Source organism: Manis javanica, chromosome 12, assembly GCF_040802235.1.
Source record: "Manis javanica isolate MJ-LG chromosome 12, MJ_LKY, whole genome shotgun sequence".
In the NCBI taxonomy this organism is placed as follows: Eukaryota; Metazoa; Chordata; class Mammalia; order Pholidota; family Manidae; genus Manis; species Manis javanica.
Window position 1 is genome coordinate 16,858,823 of NC_133167.1, and position 12,063 is coordinate 16,870,885.

Below are 12,063 nucleotides of genomic sequence, written 5' to 3' on the forward strand. Positions count from 1 at the left end.
AAACAAAGAAAACCAAGACAGTGTGACAAGAAATAATTAAAAAATTTATGGAATCTATTAAATAGGAAAGAGCTTGTTGAATATTCCCAGTTCTCAAATCAACAAGACTTTTGGGGAAGGAACTTCATAGACTAATGACTATTAAGACGAACCAAAAACCCACTGAGAAGGTTTTGTCTAGTTGGAGCTCCTAAGACATCTGTCCCAGGAAGCAGAAGGGTGGAGTGCTGGGTAGTCCATTGCACTCCATAGGAATATTTCCTTTGGTAGAAATTATTCCCTTTGGTTTCTTTTCTCTTGGGTTCCGTTCCTTTAGGGATTATGATGAATTAAAAAAAGTGAATTTGAGGTCCATCCATTTTTAGATCTAGTCTACTCAGCTGCCGGGAAAGAACAGCAGGTGGCGCCAAAACATTGTCCTACTTCTGCTGGCTTGGGAAAAAAGGTGGAGGGAGGGAAGCATTCTCTTTGAATTGGGGACAAGGGAGACAGACTACCTTGGCAGTTGCTCAGGTAAGAGATCTGTGGGCTCAGTGTTTGCTGGCCGCCCATCATCCAGGATCTGTACCTCCAAGGCCCTACTTTGGCAAGAGGATTAGTGGGGAGAGGGGGATCCCAGCAAATCAAAGAGTGGAAGAGCCTCATCACTTTCAGTCCCTGGCATGACTGTCTCCTTTAGGGCCTGATTCTAGCAACTGCCATGTTTTCTGAGGCCCCTGCCTCATTCTGTGAACTTCTTTTTCCTTTCTGTGAGTTTGTTTTTATCTTTTGACAGGTGTCCATCTTTGGATACTTTTTGTTTCAGGACACTTTCCTACGGATAAATTTCTTTTTCTCACCTGTCCCCCACCCCGTTTTCTCTGGGCGGCTGGAGGTCAGGGAGTGGGGAGTGGACAACACCAGCCCCTGGAGAACAGAGGAGAGGCAAAGCGGCTTTATTAGAGGCTGGTTCTATCTAGAAGGAAGCAGAGCACTATCAAGACTGTAGGACCCCAAAGTAGAGTGTTAAGAGCCACATCAAGACCTGCCAGAATTCAGAGGCTGGCACTTCAGCATCCGTGCTGGGAGCAGGCACAGCTCCCCGACCCTGACTGATTCCCACCAGCTAGTCTAGCTCTCTTCCAGCATTGTCTCTGAGGCCCCTAACTTCCCCACTCCCTTGGTAAACCCGCCCGGCTGTCTCCAGCCTTCATTCCTTGAGCTTGTTCCTTGAGCCTCCCCCCTTCCCTGGGGCGGGTTTAAGGGCTGGGCGGAGCTGTCCGCCTGAATCCCCTGTGGCCCCTTTGGTTCCTGGTTCTATATATATCCCTGTCCTTCTCTGCACAGGGTTTGATACGGCTTTATGGGCATTTCCATCCGCTTCACAGAACAGCCATCACAGAAGCGTGTTTCACCCGAGAAACCTCAGTGGAGCCTGGCCTGTGGCGGACTCAGTCTGGCCCCTGAATCAAGGCTCTCTTCTCTTCCTGCCCTCCCGCTCCCTCCCCTTCCAGCTCCCCACTGCCTACCCCCAAGTGAATAGCAGAGCTCTGGGGAGCACTCATTGGCGGAGCATGTTGGAACTCCAGAGACTCATGGAGAATTCTTCAGTGCCCAGTTCTCCATCAGTTAGTCAGGGAAGGTATGAACCCTGACTTCTGGCTTAGACTGTGCTGTAATACCACAGTCAGGCATTTCTGGAAAAGAATGGAACCCAGTGGGTACTGGCAGGTTCTCTAGAGGCATAGGAAGAAAAGGAAGAAGAGCCTTTACGAATGGAGGAGCCAATGGGGGCCTAGTGAAGAGGGATAGAACAAACTGGGTCCTTTGAGTTCAAAGTGATGAAGGGACAGGGTACTCAAGACAGTGGGTACCATCCCACCCCCCAACAGACCCAGGGGACTTCCTTTTGGTTCCGTCTCTGGCCAGGAGGTGAAATGGTGGCATCTGGTTTGGAAAGAGAAAGTTTCCCCTTTATTCAAATGGGGAACCTATTAGGTTAAATTTTGCACAATAGGAACCTTCCCATCATGCCCTGGCCATTTTAAGATGTCGGACATTCCTAATAATGATAATAGTTACCTTTTTTTTTTTTTAACCTATTGGGTACCTGGCTCTCTGGCTGTTAAATCTTGTTGTTACTCCTCATAACCTTTTTATGAATTGGTGTTTTCCCATGGTATGGAGAATGCAGCTGAGATTCAGAGAATATAAGTTGCCCAAAGTCACATAGCTAATAAATAAGTGATGAAGCCAGCTTTCAAAGCCAGTCAGCTAAATCCAAAGCTCGTGCTCTTTCCCCTGTACCATGCTGCCTCCCTGAGGAGCCCATGAGAAGGTGAGAAAGCTGATTCTGACTTAGGCTGTGGTCTGAATAATGTATCGTCTCTTTCTGTTATTTAAAACTTCACATTTCCTTCATGTTCTCCAAACTTGCTACCTGTGTTTACTTGTGAGCTTCCCTCACATTCTGGCTGATTCTTTGAGCCTAGGAATTCCCAGGACACGGGGCTGCTTGGCTGTGCCCCATAGAGGATTGGCACATTTGTGTGTGCATCTCTTTGTTATCCAGCTGAGCTCAGGCAAGAAGGCAGCTCACTATTGTTGTCTAGAGGCCTCATCCCTGGCTTAGAGACATCAGTCCACTTGTGAGTCTGCTGTCCAGAGTGGCCTGGCTAGGTATTTTCTTTTCCCTGTGATGTTTACTGTTCTTTCGTGGGATTTCAGATTTCCATGATGGCGGAAGGCTTGTAAAATGCAGGGGTGGGGAAGGGTTACTGTGGCAGGAGCCTGGGCCAGGCCAGGTCGAGCCAGCAGCACAGACAGCTTTTATAATGGTGTGCAGGGCTAGGAGGCTTGTAAAGGCGATGCAAGCAGATAGGGGGATAAATCATGTAAGCAGTGGGCAGGGTGGTGAGCCGAGGTTAGGAATTAACTTTGTGTTGGATGGAGCCCAGGTTGTGGGATGGGAAGAGAGGCCTCTCCTCTTTTCCTCCCCTCTCAGCTCTGTCTTTGCCTCTCCTTTCTGTTGGCCCGGTTCACTGCAGGCTGTGACACGTTTGCCCTAGCCCTTCCTGTCTCTCCAAGTTGCCTGAACTAAATCAACAAGGGAGAGGGTACCCCAGAGCAAGGGAAGAAAGTACTTCAATCAAACTGCTTTGTTTTATTGCAAATATGGAATGCAAGTGGCTGACCCCTTCTGTCCTATAGTCACATATGAGCGTGTCCATCCTGAGTTCCTTTCTGCTCGTTCTCATGTATTCCAGCCTTTACCTAGAAAATGGACCTGAACTCTCTGGGATCATAAAGAAAGCAGAAAATGCCCTTCCAGCTATTCTGAGATCCTCATCTTGATGTAGGGTTTCAACCTGCCTGAGCCAGGGTGTAGGACTTGACCGGCTGCTTTTGAGGGCCGAGGCAAATTCAGATGGCTTTCCTCAGGAATTACATTTGATGATGGCATCTTTTTCTTATGGGGTCTCCATGTGTCATGTATGGAAATAGGGAGGGAGCCAGGAAAATGCAGAGAGAAGCCACAGGAGTGATCATAGTGGACTCTGTGTATAAAAAGAAGCCGAGGTTATGTTTTCTCTGAAGACGTGTGCATGTGCATGTAGTGGCTGAGCATTAAGGAGTGGGTGCTCAGGGCAGGAGCAGTGTTTGTAAGCCTCTTCACGTCAGTTATGTCTGTTACAGTCTCTGTTTCTCCTTACAGCCCCTTGTGGAAGGCTTTGCAAATTGTGGGTGATCAATAAGTGTTTTTGACTCTCTTCTTTGGCTCTTGATTGGCACCATCAACCAGCCTCTCGGCCTTCTCCTCCTCCTCCTCCTGTCCCTGCAGCATCTCTCCCCATAAATTGTCCCTCTAATCATCACAGCTTTCAAGTGGATGGCTCAGCCCAAACTCAGGTCATTGACTGCATTTCTTTCTCCCCAGATCTATAATAATAGCACTGCCACTTTTCTTTCTAATTAGGCCCTAATTGAAAACTGGTTGCATCTGGACTTTCCTTCTTCAGTTCTGCTTTTTAGTTCCAGTGGTGGAAAAACATTCAGCTGAGGTTGGGGTTTTTCCTGCCCCCCGACTTTTTTCTCTTTCTTGTTCTTGTTCTTCTACTTGTTCTTTAAAAAAAAAAAAAATATGGTGGGATTCTTTTGGAAAAACTCTCCCCAGCCTGTTGGAGCCCTCCTCACAAACCCCAGCCTTCTCCTCGAAGACCGGGTCTTTTCAAGTGGTTTGCGTTGTACATGGTGGAGGCCCCCAGTGCCTGTGACAGTTTCTGTTAATTATAGAGGCTCTTTCCCCCTCTCACATTAGTCAAAGGAGTTTTGTGTGTTTTAACAGCGTTTTCCCTTGGCTTGAATAAGACTCTGTTCAGACATTTCCTAGGGCTGGAGAGCCAGCAGCCCTCACTGCTCCCCGGTAGCACTGTTGCCCTGTTGGCTTCTCTTGGGGCTTCAGAGGTCACAGTGGAGGGATGCTTCCTCATATGCTTGAAATTCAGTTTCTGGATTACATGCGTACTTCTTACACAAACAAAACATGGGCAGTGTCTGGGCCTCAGGTATAAAGTGGATGTGCACTTGTGTGTGGGGATGCTCTCCAGGTTTAGGGGCCTCTCCTTTTGTGCTCTCTCTCTGCTCCCAGCCTTAGCCAGTCCTGTGTACAAGTCGCCTTGTCTTTGCTGTCTCAGTTGTTTGGGTTAATCGGGGCATTTCTGGGGACCCTGGCTTCCATTTTCTGTTTCTTAGGCCTTATAAGCATTCCCTCTTGTAGGCCTTTGGAGTGTTTATGTTGCTCTCATCTTTAATATTAAAGTGCCCTCTGCCTTGAAGCCAAAAACAATTTGCTTGCTTAGGTCAAGGCATTCTGAATAGGAATCAGTCCAGCATGTGACCTGCTTAGGGACTTCTCTGAGAGCTCAGTCTACCAGTTTGGTTTAGAGAGAGCAGATCACTGAAACAAGTAATATTCAACTAGAAGTCCTGTGTGGGGCTGCATTTTGCTACATTTTGTGGAATTTAGGGCTGAATTTAATGTGGGAGGGTATCAGTGGAGTCTCACAAATGCCACTTGTGGGTAGAGGGTCAAGAGACCCTGCATAGGCAAAGTGTCCTTGGACATGTCACTTCTAATTGCTGGGTGATAATCACCTGTCTCATTGTGGGCTTTCTTGGTTTTTTTCAGAGATTTCCTTAGCCATTAATTTCTCCTTAATAATATTTTGTTTTTGAAGATGTTCCATTTTCAGCTCCTGCACTGTTTTCCTAGCCTAGAAACCTTCCTGACTGAGGCATTGATTTTATTTGGATAAGAACATGGTGGGAGGAGGGTCTGGGAAAGTGGTGGACTGACAGGTTCTGTTCAGGCGTCTCCTGTGAGCTAGGGCTTAGAGTGAGGAGGATGAACTTTTCTGGAGTATGACATAGATGGCAATTTTAATTATGGTGGCTCTGTTTCCCTGTTTCTAGAAGTATGGAATACCTGAAAGTACTATCAGCTCTGGCTATAGCTTAATAAGCTTGGCAAGGCACTTGAGCTCACACAGGAAAGGCCAGCTAGCTGAGTTTCTCTGTAGTTTCTAGAAGATGGAATGAAGACCTGTGGAGGGGGGTCATTCGCTCACAGGAAAGATGGCAGTGGAGAGGACTCTTTCTATATTAGAAAAACAAAAGCCTTAGAGGCCCTGAGTGGCTGAACCTGGAGGCTTCTCACTTCTCTGGAGCCTCTAAGGAAGGATAAAGCTGTAGGAAGAGGGCTGTGGAAACACATCTTGATTACATTTTTTTAATTGATAAATTTTTTAAAAAATTAAGGTATCATTGATATACGATCTCATGAAGGTTTCACATGAGCAACATTGTGGTTTCAACATTCACCCATATTATCAAGTCCCCCCCACACCCCATTGCAGTCACTGTCTAATCATGATTACATTTTAAACTAAGTTCTTAGATCAAAATTCAAGGAAGTTCATTCCCCACACATAATTTCCCATTCTCTTCCCTCCCCCTCCCCGACTTGTTGGGAGTCTGTGCTTCAGCACATGCTTGATGCACCAAAAGCAAAACCTCTTCTTGCCCTGTGACCACAGAGACTGCAGCGTTGGGAATTCTTCCTGAATTGCTGACACGGTTGTGCTGTACATTGCTCATATTTTATGGCACACGTTTAACAATATAAACTGTAATATATTAAGGTAAAACATTGAACAAGTGAAGCAGAGTCAAAAGATACTAGTGACGTGTTTGGTTAGCACCGAGGAGGTAAAAGACTGAACTTCACTGTCTTTCCTGTGCCATAGATGCTTATCTTACCCCATGCTTCTAAGGTGGCAAGTGTGAACAGTGTACTGCACGCGCAAAGGCACGGGAGCTTTCTGTAAAACTGGGTAACTGGTTTCGGCAGTGTCTTTTCATGTATTTTTATTTGAAATACTTTCAGGTTGTGCTTCTTGGTGGCACGGCTAGGGGGATGGGCGTTGGCGTGCCCTACCATGTAGAGAGTGGACCCAGACCTCTTTATGCTTATTATTACTAATAGTGAAAGTGGTAAGTGTAAGGATAGTATTAAAGAGGGCAAAAGCATAAGAGGCTTGGAACAGAATTAAGTTGCCCAGCACCTGTGATGTTTGTTCTTGAACAACCAGGGGTTGCTAGAGATCAACTCTCAGGGAAGTAGTATTAATGACCTTTTATCTTGACTTCGGTATCTGGACCTTTTGCAGCTGACAGTATGGCTTTTGGGGCCTATTTCAGCAAGCAGGCCTCCCTGTTCTCCTGCAGCAACGGAAGAATTTAGGTGTTTGTCTTTAGGAGGCTTTTAAGGAGTTCAGAGGAAGCCCAAGTTCTCCCTTCTGACCCCTGGCTTTCTTTTAGAGAAACTGCGGTTCATTGGCCAGTTTGGAGTTTAAAGGTGCACAATTAGCTAGGATGGAATTTAAAAAATAATGATTTTATATCTGTGTGATACTTATGGTTGGCAAAGTGCTTTCACTTACATTGTCTCCTTTGGGTTCTATCTTTGTGAATTAGGGCAATGTTTTTGTGTTATTACTACTATTTTATAGGTGAGAAAACTGGAGTCCCAGAGTTTTCCAAGGTTACTTAGCAAGTAAGCAAAAGAGCCAAGGCACAGAGCAGGTCAGTTTAGCTTGTTCCATCAGGTTAAGCTGGTCACCTGGTCTTCTACCTTATGACTTGGTTTGACCAAGGGCCAGGGTTCAAAAGGATAAGCTCCCCAGTGTTCTCTCCATTCAGGTTCAATCTCTGTTGTATTTATCACTATTTTTAGCAATTTTTTTTCTTCCTGACACTTCCTTTTTCCTCTCTATCCCTACTTCTCTGGCCCCCCACTTTCAGAGACTGCCTTATTTGCTTTCCTAGAAATTCTTCTCTTAAGGCTTTTGGGAACTTTGACCTACCATCGTAACTACATTTAAGAGAGTATTTAAAATGTCTCCTGCCCCTCTCATTTATCCCCCACCCCCAAAGCCTGGCCTCGCCCCGTCCTGCCATCATGCTGGCCAAGCACGTGGGGCAGCTGTGGTCAGTCCCATTTATAAAACTGGTAAATATGGGACCGGTTTCTGTCCCCTCCAAAGGTCAATATTTGTGCAGAGTTTAATTTTAACTTAACAAGCAGTTGTTTTCTGCAGCTGCCCTGGTGTGTTGTGTTGTGTGTGCTTTCCTTTCCCCTCCTTCCCACTGACTGTGAGCGTCTGTGTGTATGCGGACCTGTATTCACACTGTGACCTGGTTCTGGTCTTCAGAAATTGCAGCCCATAGGCATGGCCAGTCTCGGTCTCACTGAGGACATTTGGGCTGAAGGGAGTTAAATAAAGGGCAGTGGGCCTAGCATGTGGAGATAACAAACTTTTTCTAGGGGCCAAGGGTACAGATACACTATTTAGTCTTTGGTAATCCTGATGCCATCACCATAGCTTCCTTTTCAGGAGAGATTCTAGAATGCAGGATTTGAGAGAAATGGTCCTCCCTTTTAAAATCTGCATTGTCCCCCTGCCTTGCTTTCTAATGAGTGTCAACCCCTTATCCAACAACCTTGGGTTCTAATTTCAGCAGCTGCTTCTTGAGTAAGATGAGGGGAGTGAATAAAATAATCTCTTTAAGGCCTCTTCCAGCTTTTAATAGTCCGTGATTTTTAGGAATAATGGAGCATTGGACTAGGTATCAAGAGGGCATCCTATTCTAGTTTCTAGCTTTAAAATTATTTAAAAAATTATTCTTAAGCCAATCATCCCCACCCCCACCCCCACCCCTGGTCCTTAGTTAAGGGGATATGACCTTTGTTCTGCCTAAGGATTTTGTCTGAAATGGATGAGATTTTATTTAAAAGAACTCTGGGATGTTTAAATAAAGGGAAGTATTTTAAGCCTAAGTTAATTTCACCTACGTGTGTCCCCTTTCACTAGGCTGTGTAAGTTGCCTCTGCCCGTGATTGTGTTCCTGGCTTGGCCACTTTAGTCCAGCAGGTGATCAGCCTGACTCCCCAGAGATCTGAAGTGGAGGAGGAGCTCCATCATGAGCAACGGTGGGTGGGCTCTGGCCCCAGTGGCCACCTCCTTACTCTCTTGTGAGCATACCAGACGTGTGCCCCACCTTAGGACCTTCACACCTGCCCCTTCCTCTGCTAAGAATGCTCTTCCCTAGATGGAGCTCCTTCTTTCTCTTATTTCTCATCTTTTTCAGATGCCCCCTAATAATTGAGGATTTCCTGGCCTTCCTATGTAAATTTCATCCCCACCTCCATCTCCACTGCCACCTGCACTTTCTGTCCCCTTTCCCTACTGTTTTTCTCCTTAGCACTTATCATTTCTCAACATACATAGCTTTTACTTCTACTTTTTTGTTATGTTGCTTTTTTCCCCTGTGAGGCATGGATTCTCAGTGAGGGCACGGCTTTGTCTGAGTGGTCACTGCTGTCTCCCCAGTGCCCCTGGAACAATGCCTGCCACATAGAAGCTCTCAAACATATTTGTTGAATACATGGAAGTAAGGAAAGGAGGGAAGAAGTAGGCTGTCTAAACTGATGATTCTTCATGGAGGATACATAACCCCAAGGGGAGGTGGTCAGAATGATTTGGGGACTTTTCAAACTATTCATACCCTTACCAGAAAAAATTCTGATATGTGCCACCCCACCAGGATGATTCAGAATCATTGCGTAATGACCTGTAGTTACTGATGAAAATATATGGTATGCCTCAGGCGTGTTGGGAGGAAAAAAACTGAGAACCACTGTCCTAGGCAGCCTGGCAGGCCTGTCTCCTTCTGGCCTGTGAACTGCAGGTAGTCCTCATGGCTAGAAGATTTCTTTTTCCTCCTCCTTCCTACCTCTCCCTGCCTTCTATATACCCCCAACTCATGCCTCCTTGCCCCTCCCTTTTCCTTTATTCTCAGCCAGACACCCACCGGCCTCCAGCGCACAGAGTCTGCCTGCATTGTGAGTGGTTGTAATCAGGACACAGAGAGCCCTTGACGGCAGCAAGCGCTTCTTGTGACATCAGCCCTGTGGCTTTAGGGGAAAGGCTGTGGCTCCCAGTCCCCAAGGGAGGGGGCTGTTTTTCTCTTCTTGATCGTTCACATTGGTGCCCGTCTGACTTATAAAGTTTAATGGCCAGTTTTAAAGGTTACTGCCATGGGGCACCTTTGTTGCCAGTTTTAGTTTTTTAATTTGGAAACTTTTTTTCCCCTTGTGGTCTTGGGAGGAAAGATTTGGGGCCATTTGGGGCTGGGAATTGGTATTTGTGGGTGATGATGAGATAGCACAGCAGCATTCTGATTCTGGCTCCAATAACCAAGATCCCTGGCATAGTATCCAGTGGCCCAAATGAACCCCAAAACAAGAAGGGGAAGATTGGCATTGGGATGGGTAGTCCTGGGCAGTATCTGACAAGGATCTAGAAGGTTGCAAACTTGGTGGGGCATTTGAGAAGAATGGCAGCCATGGTTTAGGCACCAGGGCACCGGGAAAGAAGGGAGGCCTCTCACTCTGCTTCTGAGCTTCTCAGCTCTTCCTTTGCCTCTGGTCCCAGGCCACCACTCTGAATATGAGCATCACTGACAAAGGTCAGGTTTCACTGGGGTGGAGATGGACCTCAGAGAATTGATAATTGAGAATGTGGCCGTTGGTGGTTGCCCCAGTGTAGCATGGATATCAGACTAACAGAGAAAGCTTCACTGAGTCTTTTTGCTACTAATCCTTATGCCTTTATTAAAAAAGCTTTCCTCCACTCAGAATAAGTTCACAAAGCCTCATACATCGAAAAAATAGTCATTGCTCATCTCAGTCATCTGCATTCCTGGGGGAAAACAGTATTATAGAATTATACTCAAATAATAGCATCTTGGAATCAGAAGAGACTATTTATAGTATTCTAATAAAACTATCATATTCCGGGCCTCTGTCTGAAACTAAGAATGTAGGGGATTTCAAATGTATTTTGTGGGTGCTAGAAAAGGATTTTTAGAAGTTTAATTCTGAGCATGCCTCTTCCCTAGGTACTTTTCTTGTTGTGGAGTTATAGTACAAATAAGTGGGTAGGTAATCTGACAAACAGACCCCAAGAAGGGGCAAGCATACCAAGCCGTGGATCCTTAGACATTTACACAAAGAGATGTACTATTACAGTACTGTTGCCTGGTGTCCTCGATGGCCCAAACCTCTATCTCCCCTTGCCAGTATTTGAATGGGTTGGCCTGGACTCAGGAATTAACTTTGAGTGAACTCAAAGAATCCACTAAAGGGTGCATGCTCTAGAGGGAAGGGACAGCTCAGCTCTTTAAGATATGTGGTACTTCGGGATAGTTGATGCCTTCCACAGATGCATAAACTAGGGTCTTGGATTCAGATCTTCCTCCTGGCTGTTCTTCCTGGGCTGAACAAAGCTGGATTTGCTTCTTGTTCCCTGTGTTGCAGGGTGGGGGAGGAGGTGTGGGGGTTGGCTCGGGGCTGGGCCACAATTAGTGACCTGGAAGCTGGGCTGGGCACCCATAGGCTATAAATAGCAGACATGAAGCAGTCGCTGAGCGGACTCGAAGCCCAGCCAGACTAGCCGCGTTTCAAGTGGTCTGGGTGGGATTTTTTTTTTCCCTCTGTTAACCATTTGTACATCTGGTTTCCTCAGTGTTGGTGGAAGCAAAGGAGGAGGGTGAGGTTGTGAGCAGAACCAGAGTTCATGTGTGGAGAAGCTTCTTGGTTAGTTTTGCCATATGTGTATCTTGGCGCTTCAAGGGTCCTTACAAATAGGAGGCATCTGGGAGTAAGAACGGTGGCTGCTAGGAGGTAAGGTCTCAGAGCAGGACATGTGGTGTGGGAAATGCAGGGCCCGGTCACTAAGGTATGGTGGATGTTCCTGGAGAGGGAGAGAAGGGGAGTCTCACATGGAGCCTTTCAGATGACCTAGTGTAGACTGGGGCCTCTGATTTCTTAGTACTCTGTGAATCAGTTCACCCATCACAACCAAGCCTGTCTGTTCACCTTCTTCCTTACAGGCATTGCTAATCCTCACTTCTCTGCATTTGTTCTGTCATCTGCCCTGGATTTGAAGTCAGAATACTTTGATTTGAATCCCAGTTCTTCCACTTATTTGTCACTTGCATATATTATTTAAGCTCCCTGGGCTTCTGTTTAATCCATCTGTCAACAAGCAATTTTGATAGAATACATCCCAATGTTCCTTCTAGTTTTTACAAACCCATAAATTGATTTCAATCAGGCTATTTCTATTTTTCTTCTTCAGGAAGAAAATTCACCTCTGCCAGGAAGCCTTCCCCTGAGTTATCAGTTTTGTCTTATCTTCCTCTTACTTCATAGGCCACTAGCAGTTATATAAATAATTTTCTCCTGTTTTCTCTTGAATATACCATATGTGTTTCTCTGCAATTATTTTCTTGCTATTTTCACATATTTATATTTTGTCTCTCCAAGTAGATTAGAAGTTCTTTGAAGCAGGACACCATATCTTCTCTAGCTCTACCACTCAGCAGCGCTTGCTATTAGTGTTGTAGGTACCTTGAAGCCCACTAAACTTCCTGAGAGGCAGGCGGGCAGGCTTGGAGTGG

At 46.0% G+C, this 12,063-nt stretch overlaps 1 protein-coding gene across 7 annotated transcripts in view; it reads left to right on the plus strand.

The window, feature by feature from the left end:
- Nucleotides 1-12,063, plus strand: part of NHEJ1 (non-homologous end joining factor 1) — a 74,272-nt gene that overhangs the window by 31,263 nt on the left and 30,946 nt on the right. The gene's annotated exons all lie outside the window — the stretch shown is intronic.